This window comes from Rhinopithecus roxellana, chromosome 17 (assembly GCF_007565055.1).
Source record: "Rhinopithecus roxellana isolate Shanxi Qingling chromosome 17, ASM756505v1, whole genome shotgun sequence".
Lineage (NCBI taxonomy): Eukaryota > Metazoa > Chordata > Mammalia > Primates > Cercopithecidae > Rhinopithecus > Rhinopithecus roxellana.
Window position 1 is genome coordinate 12,127,369 of NC_044565.1, and position 22,639 is coordinate 12,150,007.

The 22,639-nt window shown below is 40.7% G+C and overlaps 1 protein-coding gene and 1 non-coding gene across 2 annotated transcripts in view; one reads left to right on the plus strand and one right to left on the minus strand.

Moving 5' to 3' along the window:
• Positions 1 to 22,639, minus strand: part of EVA1A (eva-1 homolog A, regulator of programmed cell death) — a 184,210-nt gene that overhangs the window by 139,190 nt on the left and 22,381 nt on the right. Inside the window, exon 2 of the mRNA XM_030921137.1 lies at positions 20,481 to 20,625. The gene's annotated coding sequence lies outside the window, so the exon portion shown is untranslated. The remainder of the gene's footprint in view (positions 1 to 20,480; positions 20,626 to 22,639) is intronic.
• On the plus strand, positions 16,935 to 17,150 carry LOC115894487. The gene has a single exon (XR_004054593.1). It is a non-coding gene; the product is annotated as a small nucleolar RNA U3 (small nucleolar RNA).

Genomic DNA, 22,639 nt, shown 5'->3' on the forward strand with positions numbered 1-22,639 from the left:
AGTTAATTTGATACAACATTTTAGTAATTTTGTGCATGAAACCAAGTGTTGACTGTGTTTTGACTGGGGCCCACCACCTGAGATGGGCTGTGAAATTTTCCACTTGTGTATGTCAGTGCTCAAAGAATTTAGGCTTTTGGATTTTCAGATGAGAGATGCTCAACATTTATGATAAATAACAATTTCTTCAGTGTTTACTGGCAAAGATAAGAAGCTTCATGAGATATTCCTAATTTAGTCTTAATTTATTTTTTTACAACTATGTGTTTGGTATTTGACATTATCTTCCTTCTCTTAGCCCATGGGTTGGCAATCTATAGCCCGTGAGCCAAACCCAGCCCATCACCTATTTGTACAGGTTAACTTCATCTTTTCTATATTCTGAGGCTTTGACATCGGAGCCTTGGTGACACTGGAGACTGCCTCTCCTAGGATTAGCCAATTCCTAAAGATAAACTCACCCTTGAGTGTGATTTTCAAATACAAACCAACCAAATCCAGAGCCCACAACCCAAATCACCCCCTTTATTGAGCTTTCACACTCCAGGCATTTATCCACCTGCCCTAATCACCCCAGCACCAGGTATCAGACAACCAGGCATAGTTTTTATCCCCAGAGCCCACTGTAATTATTCAAACTAGCCAAGCTTAAACCTGCGTATCTAGCTTACCCCATTCCTTTCCACAAAAATCACAATAAAGCCTCTAGCAATCTTTCCCTCTCCCTTTGCCTCCTGACCAACTGCAGTGCTTCCAACACACAGGTCCTGTGTGGGCCCCCAAGGTGTGACATGCCTCCTCCTCTTGGGAGGTGTGAGTAACAAGTAACAAATTATGTTTTCTTTCTTCTTTTTTGTTTGGTTGTTTTGAGACAGAGTCTCACTCTGTTGTCCAGGCTGGAGTGCAGTGGTGCAATCTTGGCTCACTGCAACCTCCATCTCCCAGGTTCAAGTGATTCTCTTAGTTCAGCCTCTTGAGTAACTGGGACTACAGGTGTGCACTACCACACCCAGATACTTTTGTATTTTTAGTAGAGACAGGGTTTCACCATGTTGGCCAGGCTGATCTGAAACTCCTGACCCCAAATGATCTACCCACCTTGGCTTCCCAAAGGGCTGGGATTACTGGGATGAGCCACTGCACCTGGTGAACAAACTGTTTTTGAAGGCAAATCATCTCTCAATCCGTTGGCCTTACTGGAGCTCAAATTTTCTATTAATACACTATCTTTTAAAACACCATGAGCTAAGAATGGCTTTTACATTCATACATGGTTGAAACAAATCAAAAGACTGTTTCCTGACACATGAAAATTATGTAAAATTCAAATTTTATTGGAACCCAGCCATACTCATCCCATTACACATCATCTGTGGCTGCTTTTGTGCTATAATGGTAGAGTTACAGAATCGTGACAGGAAACTTATAGTCTATAAAACCTAAAACATTTACTATCTTTACAGAAATAGTTTGCTGACTTCCGCCTTAATGTATAGACATGTTTGCTATTTTATTAGTTTGTTTAAGCTATAAACTTGTGTAACCCATTGCTTTCTATGTATAGTATAAATCTATTTATAATCTGAAAACTTCAGAATCTCTAGGTCTAGCTTTCTTCCTATAGTCTATCCCAAATTACCTGAGCCTCCAGTATTTATTGATTTTTTAAATGATCCTTAGTAAAAATATTTGACATTGTGACTCAAGACACTCACATAAATAATAGAAACAAATGTCATGAAGCATTACTCATTCTTAATGTGTGAATCACTTTGAGGGTTTCCTTTCTCTTCTACTCCAGTTTTTTAAAATACCAGTCAAAAATCTACCAATTTCACACCCCACTTATGGGTCAATGCACACATGTTAATAAACATCATGAGGTCGGGAGCAAGATGGCTGAATAGGAACAGCTCCAGCCTCCAGCTCCCAGCGTGAGCGACACAGAAGATGGGTGATTTCTGCATTTTCAACTGAGGTACCGGGTTCATCTCACTGGGGAGTGCCAGACAATCGGTGCTGCTCAGCTGGTGCAGCCTGACCACTGACCAGCGAGAGCTGAAGCAGGGCAAGGCATCGCCTCACCTGGGAAGCGCAAGGGGGAAGGGAATCCCTTTTCCTAGCCAAGGGAAACTGAGACACACAACACCTGGAAAATCAGGTAACTCCCACCCTAATACTGCACTTTACCAAGGGTCTTAGCAAACAGCACACTAGGACATTATATCCACACCTGGCCTGGAGGGTCCCACGCCCACAGAGCCTCCTTCATTGCTAGGACAGCAGTCTGAGATCTAACTGTAACACGTCAGCGAGGCTGGGGAGGGGCGCCTGCCATTGCTGAGGCTTAAGTGGGTAAACAAAGCCTCCGGGAAGCTCAAACTGGGTGGAGCCCACCACAGATCAAGGAGGCCTGCCTGTCTCTGTAGAATCCACCTCTGGGTGGAGTCTGACAGCTGTCTTGATAGCTTTGAAGAGAGCAGTGGATCTCCCAGCATGGAGATTGAGATCTGAGAACAGACAGACTGCTTGCTCAAGTGGGTCCCTGACCCCTGAGTAGCCTAACTGGGAGACATCCCCCACTAGGTGCAGACTGACACCACACACCTCACACAGCAGAGTACACCCCTGAGATGAAGCTTCCAGAGCAAGAATCAGACAGCAGCACTTGCTGTTCAGCAATATTCTATCTTCTGCAGCCTCTGTTGCTGATCCCCAAGGCAAACAGGGTCTGGAGTGGACCTCAAGCAATCTCCAACAGACCTACAGCTGAGGGTCCTGACTGTTACAAGGAAAACTAACAAACAGAAAGGACACCCCCACCAAAACCCCATCGGTACGTCACCATCATCAAAGACCAAAGGCAGATAAAACCACAAAGATGGGGAAAAAGCAGGGCAGAAAAGCTGGAAATTCAAAAAATCAGAGAGCATCTCCCCCTCCAAAGGAACGTTGCTCATTGCCAGCAACGGATCAAAGCTGGACGGAGAATGACTTTGACGAGTTGAGAGGTGAAGGCTTCAGTCAATCAAACTTCTCAGAGCTAAAGGAGGAACTATATACCTAGCGCAAAGAAACTAAAAATCTTGAAAAACAAATGGAAGAATGGATAACTAGAATAATCAATGCAGAGAAGGCCATAAACAGACACAGATAAAAACCATGAAGCGAGAAATATGTGACAAATGCACAAGCTTCAGTAACTGACTTGATCAACTGGAAGAAAGAGTATCAATGATTGAAGATCAAATGAATGAAATGAAGTGAGAAGAGAAGTTTAGAGAAAAAAAGGAAAAAAAATTAACAAAGCCTTGAAGAAATATGAGATTATGTGAAAAGACCAAATCTACGTCTGATTGGTATGCCTGAAAGTGAGGGGGAAAATGGAACCAAGTTGGAAAATACTCTTCAGGATATCATCCAGGAGAACTTCCCCAACCTAGTAAGGCAGGCCAACATTCAAATTCAGGAAATACAAGAACGCCACAAAGATATTCCTCGAGAAGAGCAACTCCAAGACACATAATTGTCAGATTCTCCAAAGTTGAAATGAAGGAAAAAATGTTAAAGGCAGCGAGAGAGAAAGGTCAGGTTACCTACATAGGCTTCGGAAGTCCATCAGAATAACAGCAGATCTCTTGGCAGAAACTCTACAAGCCAGAAGAGAGTGGGGGCCAATATTCAACATTCTTAAAGAAAAGAATTTTTAACCCAGAATTTCATATCCAGCCAAACTAAGTTTCATCAGTGAAGGAGAAAAAAAATCCTTTACAGACAAGCAAATGCTGAGAGATTTTGTCACCACCAGGCCTGCCCTAAAAGAGATCATGAAGGAAGCACTAAACATGGAAAGGAACAACCGGTAATAGCCATTGCAAAAACATGCCAAAATGTAAAGATCATCGAGGCTGGGAAGAAACTGCATCAGCTAATGAGCAAAATAACCAGCTAATATCACAATGATAGGATCAAGTTCACACATAACAATATTAACCTTAAATGTAAATGGACTAAATGCTCCAATTAAAAGACACAGACTGGCAAACTGGATAAAGAGTCAAGACCCATCAGTCTGCTGTATTCAGGAGACCCATCTCACATGCAGAGACATGCATAGGCTCAAAATAAAGGGATGGAGGAAGATCTACCAAGCAAATGGAGAACAAGAAAAAGCAGGGGTTGCAATCCTAGTCTCTACCAAAACAGACTTTAAACCATCAAAGATCAAAAGAGACAAAGAAGGCCATTACATAATGGTAAAGGGATCAATTCAACAGGAAGAGGTAACTATCCTAAATATATATGTGCCCAATACAGGAGCACCTAGATTCATAAAGCAAGTCCTTAGAGACTTACAAAGAGACTTAGACTCCCATTCAATAATAATGGGAGACTTCAACACCCCACTGTCAACATTAGACAGATCAACGAGACAGAAAGTTAGCAAGCATATCCAGGAATTGAACGCAACTCTGCACCAAGGGGACCTAATAGACATCTATAGAACTCTCCACCCCAAATCAACAGAATATACATTCTTCTCAGCACCACATCACATTTATTCCAAAATTGACCACATAGTTGGAAGTAAAGCACTCCTCAGCAAATGTAAAAGAACAGAAATTATCACAAACTGTCTCTCAGACCACAGTGCAATCAAACTAGAACTCAAGACTAAGAAACTCAATCAAAACCACTCAACTACATGGAAACTGAACAACCTGCTCCTGAATGACTACTGGGTACATAATGAAATGAAGGCAGAAATAAAGATGTTCTTTGAAACCTGTGAGAACAAAGATACAACATACCAGAATCTCTGGGACATATTTAAAGCAGTGTGTAGAGGGAAATTTATAGCACTAAATGCCCGTAAGAGAAAGCTGGAAAGATCTAAAATTGACACTCTAACATCACAATTAAAAGAACTAGAGAAGCAAGAGCAAACACATTCAAAAACTAGCAGAAGGCAAGAAGTAACGAAGATCAGAGCAGAACTGAAGAGGATAGAGACACAAAAAACCCTTAAAAAAATCAGTGAATCCAGGAGCGGGTTTTTTGAAAAGATCAACAAAATTGATAGACTGCTAGCAAGACTAATAAAGAAAAAAAGAGCAAGGAATCAAATAGACACAATAAAAAATGATAAAGGGGATATCACCACCGACCCCAAAGAAATACAAACTACCATCAGAGAATACTATAAACACCTCTATGCAAATAAACTAGAAAACCTAGAAGAAATGGATAATTTCCTGGACACTTACACTCTCCCAAGACTAAACCAGGAAGAAGTTGAATCCCTGAATAGACCAATAGCAGCCTCTGAAATTGAGGCAATAATTAATAGCCTACCAACCAAAAAAAGTCCAGGACCAGATGGATTCACAGCCAAATTCTACCGGAGGTACAAGGAGGAGCTGGTAACATTCCTCCTGAAACTATTCCAATCAATAGAAAAAGAGGGAGTACTCCCTAACTCATTTTATGAGGCCAACATCATCCTGATACCAAAGCCTGGCAGAGACACAACAAAAAAAGAGAATTTTAGACCAATATCCTTGATGAACATCAATGCAAAAATCCTCAATAAAATACTGGTAAACCGAATCCGGCAGCACATCAAAAAGCTTATCCACCATGATCAAGTGGGCTTCATCCCTGGGATGCAAGGCTGGTTCAACATACGCAAATCAATAAACGTAATCCATCATACAAACAGAACCAAAGACAAAAACCACATCATTATCTAAATAGATGCAGAAAAGCCCTTCAACAGAACTCAACAGCCCTTCATGCTAAAAACTCTCAATAAATTCGGTATTGATGTGATGTATCTCAAAATAATAAGAGCTATTTATGACAAACCCACAGCCAATATCATACTGAATGGGCAAAAACTGGAAGCATTCCCTTTGAAAACTGGCACAAGACAGGGATGCCCTCTCTCACCACTCCTATTCAACATAGTCTTGGAAGTTCCAGGCTAGGGCAACCAGGCAAGAGAAAGAAATAAAGGGTAATCAGTTAGGAAAAGAAGAAGTCAAATTGTCCCTGTTTGCAGATGACATGATTGTATATTTAGAAAACCCCATCGTCTCAGCCCAAACTCTCCTTAAGCTGATAAGCAACTTCAGCAAAGTCTCAGGACACAAAATTAATGTGCAAAAATCACAAGCATTCTTATACACCAGTAACAGAGAGCCAAATCAGGAATGAACTTCCATTCACAATTGCTTCAAAGAGAATAAAATATCTAGGAATCCAACTTACAAGGGATATAAAGGACCTCTTCAAGGAGAACTACAAACCACTGCTCAGTGAAATCAAAGAGGACACAAACAAATGGAAGAACATACCATGCTCATGGATAGGAAGAATCAATATCGTGAAAATGGCCATACTGCCCAAGGTTATTTATAGATTCAATGCCATCCCCATCAAGCTACCAATGAGTTTCTTCACAGAATTGGAAAAAACTGCTTTAAAGTTCATATGGAACCAAAAAAGAACTCACATTGCCAAGACAATCCTAAGTCAAAAGGACAAAGCTGGAGGCGTCACGCTACCTGACTTCAAACTATACTACAAGGCTACAGTAAGCCAAACAGCATGGTACTGGTACCAAAACAGAGATATAGACCAATAGAACAGAACAGAGTCCTCAGAAATAATACCACACATCTATAGCCATCTGATCTTTGACAAACCTGAGAGAAACAAGAAATGGGGAAAGGAATCCCTATTTAATAAATGGTGCTGGGAAAATTGGCTAGCCATAAGTAGAAAGCTGAAACTGGATCCTTTCCTTATCCCTTATACGAAGATTAATTCAAGATGGATTAGAGACTTAAATGTTAGACCTAATACCATAAAAACCCTAGAAGAAAATCTAGGTAGTACCATTCAGGACATAGGCATGGGCAAGGACTTCATGTCTAAAACACCAAAAGCAACGGCAGCAAAAGCCAAAATTGACAAATGGGATCTAATTAAACTAAAGAGCTTTTGCACAGCAAAAGAAACTACCACCAGAGTGAACAGGCAACCTACAGAGTGGGAGAAAATTTTTGCAACCTACTCATCTGACAAAGGGCTAATATCCAGAATCTACAAAGAACTCAAACAAATATACAAGAAAGAAACAAACAACCCCATCAAAAAGTGGGGAAAGGATATGAACAGACATTTCTCAAAAGAAGACATTCATACAGCCAACAGACACATGAAAAAATGCTCAACATCACTCGCCATCAGAGAAATGCAAATCAAAACCACAATGAGATACCATCTCACACCAGTTAGAATGGCAATCATTAAGAAGTCAGGAAACAACAGGTGTTGGAGAGGATGTGGAGAAATAGGAACACTTTTACACTGTTGGTGGGATTGTAAACTAGTTCAACCATTATGGAAAACAGTATGGCAATTCCTCAAGGATCTAGAACTAGATGTACCATATGACCCAGCCATCCCACTACTGGGTATATACCCAAAGGATTATAAATTATTCTACTACAAAGACACATGCACACGTATGTTTATTGCGGCACTATTCACAATAGCAAAGACTTGGAATCAACCCAAATGTCCATCTGTGACAGACTGGATTAAGAAAATGTGGCACATAAACACCATGGAATACTATGCAGCCATAAAAAGGATGAGTTTGCGTCCTTTGTAGGGACATGGATGCAGCTGGAAACCATCATTCTTAGCAAATTATCACAAGAACAGAAAACCAAACACCGCATGTTCTCACTCATAGGTGGGAACTGAACAATGAGATCACTTGGACTCGGGAAGGGGAACATCACACACTGGGGCCTATCATGCGGAGGGGGGAGGAGGGAGGGATTGCATTGGGAAGTTATACATGATATAAATGATGAATTGATGGGTGCTGACGAGTTGATGGGTGCAGCACACAAACATGGCATAAGTATACATATGTAACAAACCTGCACGTTATGCACATGTACCCTAGAACTTAAAGTATAATAAAAAAAAATAAAAAAAAATAAAGAAATCAAAGAGGACACAAACAAAAGGAAGAACATACCATGCTCATGGGTAGGAAGAATCAATATCGTGAAAATGGCCATACTGCCCAAGGTAATTTATAGATCCAATGCCATTCCCATCAAGCTACCAATGACTTTCTTCATAGAATTGGAAAAAAACACTTTAAAGTTCATATGGAACCAAAAAAGACCCCACATTGCCAAAACAATCCTAAGTCAAAAGAACAAAGCCGGAGGCATCACGCTACCTGACTTAAACTATACTACAAGGCTACAGTAACCAAAACAGCATGGTACTGGTACCAAAACAGAGATATAGATCAATGGAACAGAACAGAGCTCTCAGAAATAATATCACACATCTACAGCCATCTGATCTTTGACAAACCTGAGAAAAACAAGAAATGGGGAAAGGATTCCCTATTTAATAAATGGTGCTGGGAAAACTGGCTAGCCATAAGTAGAAAGCTGAAACTGGATCCTTTCCTTACTCCTTACGCGAAAATTAATTCACGATGGATTAGAAACTAAAATGTTAGACCTAAAACCATAAAAATCCTAGAAGAAAACCTAGGTAACACCATTCAGGACATAGGCATGGGCAAGGGTTTCATGTCTAAAACACCAAAAGCAATGGCAACAAAAGCCAAAATTGACAAATGGGATCTAATTAAACTAAAGAGCTTCTGCACAGCAAAAGAAACTATCATCAGAGTGAACAGGCAACCTACAGAATGGGAGAAAAGTTTTGCAATCTACTCATCTGACAAAGGGCTAATATCCAGAACCTATAAAGAACTCAAACAAATTTACGAGAAAAAAGCAAACAACCCCATCAAAAAGTGGGCAAAGGATATGAACAGACATTTCTCAAAAGAAGACATGCGTACAGCCAACAGGCACATGAAAAAATGCTCGTTATCACTGGCCATCAGAGAAATGCAAATCAAAACCACAATGAGATACCATCGCACACCAGTTGGAATGGCAATCATTAAAAAGTCAGGAAACAACAGGTGCTGGAGAGGATGTGGAGAAATAGGAACACTTTTACACTGTTGGTGGGATTGTAAACTGGTTCAATCATTGTGGAAAACAGTATGGCAATTCCTCAAGGATCTAGAACTAGAAATACCATATGACCCATCCTTCCCATTACTGCGTATATACCCAAAGGATTATAAATCATGCTGCTATAAAGACACATGCACACGTATGTTCATTGCGGCACTATTCACAATAGCAAAGACTTGGAATCAACCCAAATGTCCATCTGTGACAGACTGGATTAAGAAAATGTGGCACATATACACCATGGAATACTACGCAGCCATAAAAAAGGATGAGTTCGTGTCCTTTGTAGGGACATGGATGCAGCTGGAAACCATAATTCTCAGCAAACTATCACAAGAACAGAAAACCAAACACCGCATGTTCTCACTCATAGGTGGGAATTGATTAATTAGATCACTTGGACTCAGGAAGGGGAACATCACACACCGGTGCCTATTATGGGGAGGGGGGAAGGATGGCATTGGGAGTTATACCTGATGTAAATGACGAGTTGATCGGTGCAGCACAGCAACATGGCACAAGTATACAAATGTAACAAACCTGCATGTTGTGCACATGTACCCTAGAACTTAAAGTATAATAAAAAAATAAATAAATAAACCATGAAATCTAACAGATGCAAATCTAAACAACACAAAAGACAAGTATAGAAACAGCAATAAAGTTTAAGTGATATGAGTTTAAAAGAAGTCTTTAGAAGCAAAGAGGGAAATAGTTAATTTTTTTGTTGTTGGCATTGTTGGGTAGTTTCATCAAGAAAGTGAGATTTGAACTGAATCTTGAAAGATGGTCAGGAAATCTTGGTAGAGAAGTAAAACTGAGGGGAGGGCACAACTCACCCATGTGAGAATGACATGCTCTGTAACAGAAACTCCACAGGTTAACGACAAGGTCTTAAGAAATTTTTTATTTCTAGTCCCTAGTGTAAAGTTTTACACAAAGTAGTTGCTCGGTAATTGTTTGTTATGCGTCCACTGAATCATTGCTCCTAGGACCTATTTGAGCTCAACTCTACCCACCTCTAAATATGTAAATTTGAGTGCTTATATCCTATTTTTTCCCACCACTTTTCACTCCTATTGGGTCATTTTAATTAATGCAACTGACTTTTGTTGAAGGCATACTATGGTTAATGTTTGAAACCAAGATCCCAAATTTGTTTCTACTGCTCTGTCTGCCATGTTTGGTTCTTAAGAAATTCATCAGAAGGGACCCACCATGCTAACCCACACTGCATTGCTGGTAGGCTTCCACTGCAAATCTCTTTGATTGGTCTGTCAGCATCACGGATCTTCCGTACCTGAGCTTAAGATCTCGAGAGGCCAGGCCAGGGCTGCCTGCTCTACACTTCATTTCTCTGAGTGCACCTGGGCCCACTCACCTGTCCCTCTTACTACAGAGAAGCCATGAAGAAGCAAATGGATTTCTGCCTCTTTATACTCACATTCCAAAGGTTCTGCTCCTGCATGATGCCATGTGAAGTCCAGTGCCCCTCCAAGACTCCCGAGGTTCTTCATGGTCTCTTTGGCTCTCAGTCTTAGCTTTTCATGAACTCATGATTTCACTTGTGTTTGTTTCCTATGATGGGTTGTCTCTTTTCTTCACCCCATTTCCAGGATTCGTCATTCACCCCAACCCAAGCCAATCCACAAGGTTTTTCCCCAGAATTTGGGATAATGGAGAAGATATATGTCACCATAAGTCTAGCTATTCTCTTCCTAAATATTCTCTGTTTCTCTGTTTTCTGGGTCAGGCATGCCTCTCTTCTCTGGTATGCTTTAAAAATCAATAGCTTGCTTTATTAAGCAGAAAATAGAGTTCGCCTTCCTTGTAGTTCTGGGCCTCTGCTTGTCCCAGACTCATCCATTCTGGACAAAATAAATTTCAGCAGTGTACTAAGGGGGTGATAGAGGATGGGAGTGGTCTGCCTTGAGTGCAATAAGGGAGTCCCTGTGTGTAAATAATGTAAAAACAATAATAAACTCAACTGAATATTCATCTGCTTTCTATTATCACCATGTACCAGCAATTCTAAACAGTCTCAGCAATAAAATACTCCTCCCCACTAGAACCACTCCCACTGTTACCCTTGCCCACCCTGGTCCACCTTGGTAGGCACTGCTCCAGTTAGGAACACAAAACATGCAGGCAGGCACCTTGAAATGTCCATTGTTCTCATCCTCTCCACCAGGGAGATTTCGTTTTCCAAAGATAGAAAACTTCTTCCTTCCTGAAATTCTTTTTCCATTGGCTTCTATGCCACTACACTCTCCTGGTTTTTCTCCACTGCTTCTACTTGTATTTCCTTAGTCTCCTTCCAAAGTTCCCCCTTCTGTGTGATAGACTCCTTCCCTGAACTAGTCAGGAAGTAGGCATGGTTAGTTGATTCTAAGGAGGTACTTACATGAGCAACCTTTGCCCAAACTTTGCCATGCAAATGGAGCTGAAGGAAAAATAGAAAAGCATCATGTTCTGGAGAGGGTTCCAAGGCATAGCAAGAGAAGTGTTTCCAAAGTGGGGACTTGAATTGAGCAAGAGGAGACAGAGTAAGGGAGGCAAGGCTAGTCATCTGCTATGTGATGAAGGCAGCTCTCCTGAGGTCTGCTGCAGAAACATTCCGTGCTAGATTCATGTGTAGGATTTCAGGAATGAGACAAAGGATAGAGCCAAACATTCTTTGGCAGAATTACATTACTCCACAGCTCAGCAGAAGGTTTGAATCTAGATAACGAGGTGATGGTGGGAGTTTCTAGGTTGGAAAGGCAAAGATCTAGGAAAAATACCGGGAGTAGGTGACCAACCACAGCAGCCTGTGTGTTTCTCCCCTCGTGCATCCCCCAAATGAGCGCTGCTTGTCAATAGTGCTCTATCTCACACATGGCCAGCTAGGGTGAAGCGAAAAGCAGTCCACAAGCTGCCTAATGGCCCAATATGTATCAAGGTCTTTATCTAGACGTAAGTGTCTAAAGAGTATCTCAGCACTGTGGACACAGCGAGAGGGCAGGGTGCAACTCCAACACCTTGGAGAGTGGCCAGAGGTGTTGCTGATATCTGGGAGGGAAGAGAAACAAGGAAATGCAACCTCTTCTATCACATGCCCTTGTAAGGCAGAAAAAGTCTAAACACCCACACTATGGGCAGTAGCAAAGAAAGGAGTCATTCTCTCAGATCTGGAGGAAGAACTCTCAGATCCTTCACTACCTTCCATGAGGTTTATCATTCGGAGACACAAAGCATCAGTCACTCTGACCCCACATGCAGTGGGTACCTGAGGCCTTCCCGAAGTAGGTCCTCAGCACCCACTTTATTCCACTTCACTTCCACTGTGGGAGGCTGAATTCCATGCAGTATCTAGCCACATCCACATATCCGTGCCCCCCTTCTCTGCTTTCCCATTCACATCTCCATTCACCAAAGGCTGGCTCTGCCTTGGCATCTGACATTACCACATGGACTGCTGTAATCAGATAGGAAGCTCTAGTCAACTGAAGCATCTCCAAGAATCCGAGGGGCTACCAGACTGCAGGAAGAAACCAACTCATCTCTTTGGGTGCCCTACCAAGACAAAGAAGAAGAACACTATAAAAAAAATGAAAATCATATATTATGAAGGTATTTTATTTACATATTGGAAGAATTGGTGTAAAATTTTGAGAATGAGGATTCCTTAAGAAGACATAAAATCCAGAAGTCATAAATGATTAGATTGGTATGTTAGACTAGTATTTTTTAATGTTTATGATAAAAGTTACCAGAAAGAAAACACAAATGATAGGGCAGACAAGATACTTTTAATACATGTGATACACAGGTTACTATACCTAATATACAAAGAATGCCTACAAATTTATTTTAAAACAGACTAATAGAAAAATGGGCAAAGGATTTGAATAGGTAATTGATAAAATGAATAAATGTATATAACTAACAAACCTACAACAGGAAATTCAATCTCACTACTAGGGAGATGTAAATTAATACAAAAATGAAATAGTTTTCACATCTAAGATTGGCAAATATTTAAATAATTTTAATAAAAAAGATTTCTATTTTTATTGATTTAAATTGAAACATGTTTTCAGAGTGCTTGTGATAATTTGATATGTTCATATAATCAGCAGGGTAACTGGGATATCTATCACCTTCAATGTTTATCTTTTTTTCATGCTAGGAACATTCAAATTGTTCTCTTTTAGCTATTTTGAAATGTATGGTAGATTAATATTAACTATATATGTCTATATATTATATTATATGTATTATATTAATATTAACTATTTATATTAACTATTGCTCTATTGAACACTGGGTATTATTTCTTCTAGTTGCATATTTGTAACAAAAATTTAAAAGAGCTAACATGCGGAACTGACAAAGAGGAAGGAAATAAAAATACCTACGATTGTTGGTGGTAAGTGAATCTCTACACTTTTGAAAGATACTTGGACAATTTTTGTTGTTTGTTTGTTTGAGACGAAGTGTCACTCTGCTGCCCAGGCTGGAGTGCAGTGGTGTGATTTTGGCTACTGCAACCTCTGCCTCCCGGGTTCAAGTGATTCTCCTACCTCAGCCTCCTGAGTAGCTGGGATTACTGGTGCACGCCACTATGCTCAGCTAATTTTTTAATTATTATTTTTAGTAGAGACAGGGTTTCACCATGTTGGCAAGGCTGATCTCAAACTCCTGACCTCAGATGATCCACCTGCCTTGGCCTCCCAAAGTGCTGGGATTACAGGTGGGAGCCACCGCCCTCAGCTGTTACTTGGACAATTTCTAATGAAATCACAAATCCACATACCTATTGGACTAGAAATCTCATTTTGAGGATCTATTCTACAGATAGAAAAACAGCAGTGTTTAGATGCAAAACAAACAATGACTTTAATGGCAAAAAGGAGGTAAAATTGTCAAAGGGAAATTTTCCACTTATACTTGCCCCAGGAGATGACAACATAAAATTAGGTATTTCATCCCAACTGCTTGAGAAAGAACCATGAAATTGAGTGACCCTAAGAAGACAGACCTAACAGAACTACTGGAAGATCTTTGCTGACCAGTGAACAATGGAAAAGACACATGGACTCATTCAATCCTTAATTAGCATCCTAGCCTGAACTCTCCCTTTCCTAGCACTCACACCCTCCTAACTTTTCCCCTCTGCCAAGTTCTCAGTGGATGTATTCACTGGCGTGTACTCCTTGCCAGGCACTTTAATAAATGTTTTATTTTTTTCCAATGCCTTTGTGGTTTTTCTCTTATTATTTGGCCAGAAAAATGAAACCAAATGAGTTATGATTCGGACATGCTAAATTTTATTGCCCAAAGGATGTGTCCTGGAATGAGGCCAGCAGGCAGTTTCAGGTCTGTACCCAAAGCTTAGTTTAGGTGTTTGGGAAGAAGCAGATCAAGAAGCCACCAAGAAGAGGTGTTAGTTGAAGCCAAAGATAGGAATACGATACCAGCTAAGCGAAATGTGTTGCTAAGAAGATAAGAAGGCTTGGGTGAAGGCACTGGAAGATTTCCTAAAAGATGCCAAAGCATAAAGGATGAGTGAATATATGATCATTTAATTGAAGTGTTCTATGTTTATTCTTTACTTGCAGCCAACCTCCAATGCCCAGTGCCTCCTGTTGCTTGTAGTTTTAGACTGTTTTGTCTCTTTCCACATCTGTAACTTTTTCCAGACTTCATTCAGGAAACCAGGGAGCCATCTGGCCACTTCATGATAGAAAAAGCATAAATGTTCTGGGAGGTTCCCTATAAATTATCATTATTGTGCAGCACTGATAAGGAAACAAGACCTGTCTCTGTTTTAAGGAGGACTCTCAGTCCTCAGATTTATGCAAAAGGAATATATCTTCATTTAGATTTAACTTAATTTCTATGTGGAGCCCCACCCTTGCCTCTTTTCCATGGGAAGAGTAGAAATTGAATCCCAATATCTTCAGGTTTACCCTGACCCCAGCCATACAGAGGCCACCTTAGTCCTTTCCAGTGAGGCAGCAGCTCTCTACTTCCTCTGTGCCTTTCTTGAGAATCAGCTTTATCTTGCCGGGCGGCACAGCTCACGCCTGCAATTCCAGCACTTTGGGAAGCGGAGGTGGGCTTTTCACTTCACCCCAGGAGCTCAAGACCAGGCTTGGGTAACATGGTGAGACTCCCATCTCCACACAAAATTGAAACATTAGCCAGGTGTGGTGGTGTGCAACTGTAGTCCCAGCTAAGATTGTGCCACTAGACTCCAGCCTGGGCAACTGAAAAAGACCCTATATCAAACAAAACAAAACAAAAAACATCTATTTCCCCTTGCTACCTGCTCACTGGCCTCAGGCCCCCTAAGACCCTCTGGAGTCCTATCATCCTTTGCTCTTCTCCACTCTCCCAAGAACTCTGCCCAGATAGTACCATGCATGGTCTGTTTCCTCAGGACCTACCCACTGCTCTGCGCCTCTGGTGCTTGGAAATCACTAGAAGGCTATGGCCATTCCTTTCTGGGATCTTCCTAACCTTTCAGACTCCAACACCAGACTTCCTCCCAGCCCCACACCACTGAAGGGAACTCTGATTTTTGACTCAAAGGCATTCCCTCTGCTATGATGTTCAGCCTCAGAGGCATCTGAGTGTGGGCTTTAGCCAGAGGTCAGCAGATTGTCTTTTGCTGTTGGGCTCCTCCCCTAAGGCAATTGATTTAAACAGGTCCATCTTCTTGAATGGAGGTGGTAAGGGGGAAAGTTCAGAATTTTTTTAAATGAAATACGCAAGGGAAGGAAACATCAATTAGTATCTCAAACTATTCTAATAATTGTGTTTACTTGTATCTCTAGATCACTCTGTTGTACCTCAGACAGACTCTTATATCAACTGCCAACTCATCATGTACACTTGGATATCCAAGGGAACATGATAGGATGTAATTTTTGCCATTTTGAGCATTAAAAATTTTCAGTGGCACTGAACTCCTGACACAAATTAGAAATAACCTCCAATCTACACCTGAGCAAGACATACATGGTTTGTTTCTGAGGAGAAAACATCATCTTTCTAGTATCTCCTCACCACAGAGAAGAGCCCTACACCCACTGGGGACCTGGGTCCTGTGTGCTGAGAGCTACAGAGCAGGGAGTAATGTCCTGAAAGCATTAGGGGAGTGCTGGCAGGTGATAGTGATGGCTTTGATTGTCAGTTGGAGGGTGCTAGGCTAATTAGGAACTTTGTGACTTAAAATCAAAAAAAATTTTTTTTAAATTAAAGAAACATTTGTAGAGGCAGGTTCTTGCTATGTTGCCCAGACTGGCCTCAAACACCTGGCCTCGAGCAATTCTCCCAAAAGGGCTGGGATTGCAGGTGTGAGCCACCATGCCCAGCCAAGAAATAATACTTAAGAGCCCAAGGCATTTGTTAAATTTGTAGAATGGAATTTTATATATATATAATATATGTAGATATAATTTGTATATAAAATATAAATTATATATACATATAATTACATGCATATATACACATATAAAATATAATTAAATATATTACATATTATATATTATTATTGCTAAATTTGTGGAATGTAATTATATATGTATATATACATGTATATATGTATATAACATAATATAGATACTATATATAACATATACATATACACATGTGTACATATGCATATGTTTAGATGTATATGTTATATAATTTATGTAATTATATATTATACATACATACTATATTTATTATATATGTAATTATGCATTTTTAAAATATATATATTGGTTGTAGGGATGGAGGTGAGAGAAATCTGTCCATCAACAAAATAGGAATAAAATTCCTAGTGCCAAGTAAGGCAGAGGGCAGATTTATACTTTCGGGGATCAATTCTACAGTAGGTTACTAAAGAAATGTTTCTGAACAGAGTGGGGAGAAATCTCAACGAAAAGCTGCAGTAGCTCTCCTGAGCAAGAAGCTGGCAGGTAGGTGGTGCCACCTGGTGGTAGCCACTGCTTGCTGTCGATGACCGCTCTGCTCCTTGGGCAAGGATAAGAAAGAGAGAACACAAGCTTCAGGGTTCCTTTCTGATGTAATTTCTTGTAATTTGTTCTTCACTCTCAGGGATTGTTCCTTTCACTTTTCCATAAAGGAAAGGGGTAACATCTAGTATCTTCTTTATTTCAGTTTTCTTGTGGCAATACTAAGGATGCATTTGGCAACAAAACTCTCAAAAAGATAAATTCAAGGTGTATCTCTTTCTTGGTTTGCTCACCCTTTACCAAAAACGTCCTTTGTCAAGTAAAGCAGTTAGTTCTTTGCTTATTTTTATGTAACAATATATGATACTATTTTAATTTTAAACATGTCTTCTCACTAAACATCCACATCAGTACATATATATCTAATTAGTTTTTATCTTCTATATAGTATCTTAAGATAGGAATAAGTTATAGTATATTTATTTAGCCAGTGATGTGCCATAGTATATTTAACCACTGGTTTTCTCTCAGTTCTTTCAATTCTTTGCTAGAACAAGCAGTGTTTGCAATGAACATCGTTGTATGTTTTCTGCATATCCATGAGTTTTCCTTGAAAGTCAATAAGATGTGACATTGCTGGGTCAAAGAGTATCTATATTTTAAATTCTAAGCTACTACCAAAATTTCTTTCAATTCACCACTGAGATTTTATACCCCCTGTCAACTGTGTGTGGGGTAAATACCTGGTCCCCACTTCCGCTCTTTCTCTCTGCCTCTTTCTCTCAGTCTCACTCTTTCTCTCTTTCAACCTGGACAGAAGAAATAATATCTTATTACTGCTCTAATTTAATTCCCCTTATTACTAACTAGATTGAAATTATTATATTTCATGGTCATTCATATTATTTTCTTCTGCAAATATTAATATATGTATACAGTTCAATACTGAATTGTGCATGTTTTTCTTTTTTGCATACAGGTCTTTGTATATTCTGGATATTAATTCTTGGTTGGACCAGCCTAGTCTTTAATTTTGTTTATGATGTGATATTCAGAAGTTATCAATATTGATATAACCAGGTTTATCAATCTCTTCTTTCATGTTTCTTTAAATTTCTGTTTTAAGAAGACTTTACATACCTTTTATTTTTTTCTATGACTTTACGTTTATATTTATTCAACAATCAAGTATATGTTTCTATAAATGGTTCAAGGATCTACCTTAACCTTTTCCTGAGTGTATAAACACTATTTGTTGAATAGTTTACCTTTCTGAACTGATTTGAATAGGCGCTTTTTTCACATACTAAATTTTTAATGTATTCAAAGGTCTTGAGCTGAGAAGAAATATCTAATATTTTACTTTTTAAATCTTTATTTTTATTTAAAAAAAAATTTCGAGACAGAGTCTCACTCTATCACCAAGGCTGGGGTGAGGTGGTGTGACCTTGGCTCACTGCAACCTCTGCCTCCCAGGTTCAAATGATTCTCATGTCTCAGCCTCCCGAGTAGCTGGGATTACAGGCATGTGCCACCACACCTGGCTAATTTTTGTATTTTTAGTAGAAATAGGGTTTCACCATGTTGGCCAGGCTGGTCTTGAACTCCTGACCTCAAGTGATCCACCCGCCTCAGCCTCCCAAAGTGCTGCGATTACAGGTGTGAGCCACCATGCCCAGCTTAAATTTTTATTTTTTTAGAAACATGTTCTCATGTTTAGCTGTTACCCAGGCTGGAGTGCAGTGGCACGATCATAACTCACTGCAGCCTCAAACTCTTGGGCTCAAGTGATTCTCCCACTTCAGGCTCCTGATAAGCAAGGACTAAAGGCATGCACCACTACAACTGGCTATTTTTTTTTTCTTTTATTTTTGTAGAGGCAGGGTCTCGCTATATTTCCCAGGCTGGTCTCAAACTCCTGGCCTCAAACGATCCTCCTGCCTTGGTCTCCCAAAGTGCTAGAATTACAGGCATGAGCCACTGTGCCTAGCCCTGAGAAGAGATACCTTGAAGTAGATATGCAAGTTTGGGAGAAACTGGCATTTACATGATATTTGGAGGATGTAAAAAGTGAAATCAGTCTCCTAGAGGTACTGTGTAGAATTAGTAGAAAATAAAGGTGATAGAAGACACAATTGAAGGAGGACATGGCATGGGGTAAAGATACAATGTGTGCTGCATCAAAGCTCCCTGGGGGAGCTGCATTCCTACCCTAGGAGGGTATAGAAGCCCCACCCAAAGCACAGGCTCCTGCCTTCAGATTTTGCTCAGATCACCCCAATGGCTCCTGTGGCTCTAATTTGTCCTTTCACATCCCTGAGTCCCTGACCAGAGCTTCACTCCTTTCTAGCACCACTTGCGGAAGGAGAGGTTGGTTCTTACAATTAAAAGGTACTATCAACATTTCTAGCATTCAGGCCACAGATGCAAAAAAATCATATGGGGCCGGGACACAGTGGCTCATGCCTCTAACCCCAGCACTCTCGGAGGCCGTGGTGGGTGGATTGCTTGAGGTCAGGAGTTCAAAACCAGTCTGACCAACATGGTGAAACCCCATCACTACTAAAAATACAAAAATCAGGTGGGCGTGATGGCACACGCCTGTAGTCCCAGCTACTTGGGAGGCTAGGGCACAAGAATTGCTTGAACCCAGTGGGCAGAGGTTGTAGTGAGCTGAGATGGTGCCACTGCACTCCAGGCTGGGTGACAGATTGCACTATTGCACACTGCACTCCAGCCTCCACAGAGGGAGACTCTGTCCGAAAAAATATATATATATGTATATAGATAGATAGATAGATAGATAGATAGATAGATAGATAGATATGTATATAACGTCAGAAACATTTTGCACAAATGTACAATTGTCCTTCTGAAAATGCCAAGAACACATTATTTGAGAAACCCCAGAAGAGAGATTGATACGGAAGCATTTGCAAATCTACTGGGAAAATGAAGACTGAACCAGAGCAGTGGCAAAGGCTCCAGGGGAAAGAATAGGTTGAAGAATTATTTATGGGGTAGTCTCCACAGGACTTGGTCTCAGTTGGATGATGACGGTAAGCAAGAGGGAGGAGTCAATGAAGATTCCCGAGGATATGATATGCGCAGCTGGGTGGCTGTTTCATCCAAGATATAAATACAGAGCAGCAGGTCTGCTTAGGTAGGAAATGTTAATTTAGTTTAGAACATTGTGAATTTGAGGTCACTGTGGGGAGATTGTATGGGGATGCCCAGCAAACCAAGAGTCTCTGCACATATAAGAAACAGGTATGGAAAAAATTCACACACGAGACAGGGAACAGGCAGGCTTAGAAACCACTCATGGACTACATATTCACATGGATTAGTAGCATCTGAGGGAAATGCTCCAGCAACATACACAGACCCCTGGTTCCTAAGCCAGCCATGGTACCCCAGGGCAGCTTACCTGGGACCTTGAGAATCCAGCATGTGGAGAGTCCAGGCTGATCTTGAGTCTCCACGTGGGCCCTCTCTGATGTGGAGCTGAACCAAACCTCGGCAAGCCGAGTACAAATTCAGTAATGCTGGAGCCTTCATAACCCATGTCTCTCCTGGGGAAAATAGCAGGGAGTAGGAAAGACAGTGAAACCAACTTATTATCAAGTTCTATCACATGTGCATGGGTGGCCACAACTATGGGATCTCACTTAATGTCATCAAGGACATGAACTTGATATGGATTATGATCTTTTCAGTGTTATATGAAATCCTCAGCAAATTTAACTTCACCCTCTCCCTACCTACAGACTACTGCATCTAGCTCCTCCTGCAACAAAAATCTGGGCTGCCACCAACCCATCACTGATGCTTCCTGGAGCTCATATTCTTGTCCTGAAGCCTTGCCAGGGATGTGATGTTGAGTCCAAGTGGGAAGGGTTCTCAGAACATTGCTCTTGGCTGAAAGGGACTGGCCTGTGACTGGCTGTCAGGCCATAATTTAATGGGTAGCAGTGTGGTCCCTGCCTCTGCCTTCCTAAGAAATTCTACTCAATATCATTCAGGAGGAAAATTGCTTTGTTCATTTCTTTTGTTTCTGCTCACATATTCTTCTGTTGGCTTTGGAGCACTCCTGAGCTTTTCCTTCTTTTTTCCCTGTTTGGTAGTCTCCCTTACAGGCTAAAGACTGAGTCCTAAGACTCACTTTCTCCTTTCCATGACAGTAACTACTCTCTCTCCAATGTCAAACCAGGGAACAGATTCACGATTTAAGACAGGCCTTACTGAGTTATTCACAGAGGGCTTTCCAAAGGGAGTAGCACTTATGCCAAATGGGTGAGATCAAATCACTTCTGGCACTCTCTGCCTACATTTTTCTTTTTATTTTCAAAACATCTTTGTTCAGTTTTTCAAAATGCAGTTCTGTAACCACCTGCATCCAATGCTCCTGGGACACCTGTGAAAATTGCAAATTCCTGTGCTTTACCCCAAACCAGACCTATTCAATCCAGTCTCTGAGGGTGGAGCTTAAGACTCTCCAGGTTAAACAAGCACTCAAGCAGATTCTTAAGTACACAAGATTTGAGAACTACTGTTATAGGCTGAGAATTTTGATAATAAATTAACATCTGGTTTTATTTAATTCAGCCTCAAAATATCTCAGACTAGTGCAAGGCTGGAATTTTTCTTTCCTTTCCTTTTTTTTTTTTTTTTTTTTTTTTCCTTATTTTCTTCTTAACAGCAAAAGGATTTCTTCAAATGTGATCTCAGCCAGAGCTGCTCTGGCTGGGGAGGGAAGAGGTAAGGATTGTTGTTCCACCCTCTGATTTCTGCCTTAGTAAACTTTTCCTCTTCCCGGCCCTGAAAAGCACAGATTTAGGGATTTGATAGGCCTGGTTTGAATCAAACACTCATCACTCATTTAGCTGAGCAAAGTGACCTCGGACAAGTTATTAAACTAATGTTCTTCCTATAAATTGGGAACCATTAATAATAGCTAACACAGAGAGTTCTCTCGAGCATGCCCTTGATCTGAATGCACTCCCTTGGTTGGCTGGGTACCAAGACTGATCAGACTGGAGCCCTCAGCTTTTGTCTCGTCAGTAGAGGCAAGGGTAGGGCGTAGCCTCAATCGAATATGGTTTAGATTTCTCCCACATCAAAGGCTTATTCACTACAAAATTTTGTTCCTACAATCGCCAGCATTTCATATCTTTTCTGATAAGCTGGCCTAAGGAATGTTAGTGCTATTGGCTAAAACCTAGTGGCTAGTAATCGGCTATTTTTGTTTGTTTGTTTTGAGACGGGGTCTCTCTCTGTCACCCAGGCTTGAGTGCAGTGGCACAATCATGGCTCACTGCAGCCTCAAACTCCCAGCCTCAGGCAATGCTCCTGCCTCAGCCTCCTGAGTAGTTGGGATCACAGGCACACGCCACCACACACAGCTAATTTTTTAAAAATGATTTGTAGAGATGGAAGTCTTCCTATGTTGCCCAGGCTGGTCTCCAACTCCTGGGTTTAAGCAATCCTCTTGCCTGGACCTCCCAAAGTGCTGGGATTACAGGCATGAGCCACCATGCCCATAAAACTTTCTTAAATAAATACTAATCAATAGTGTTCAAAACACTC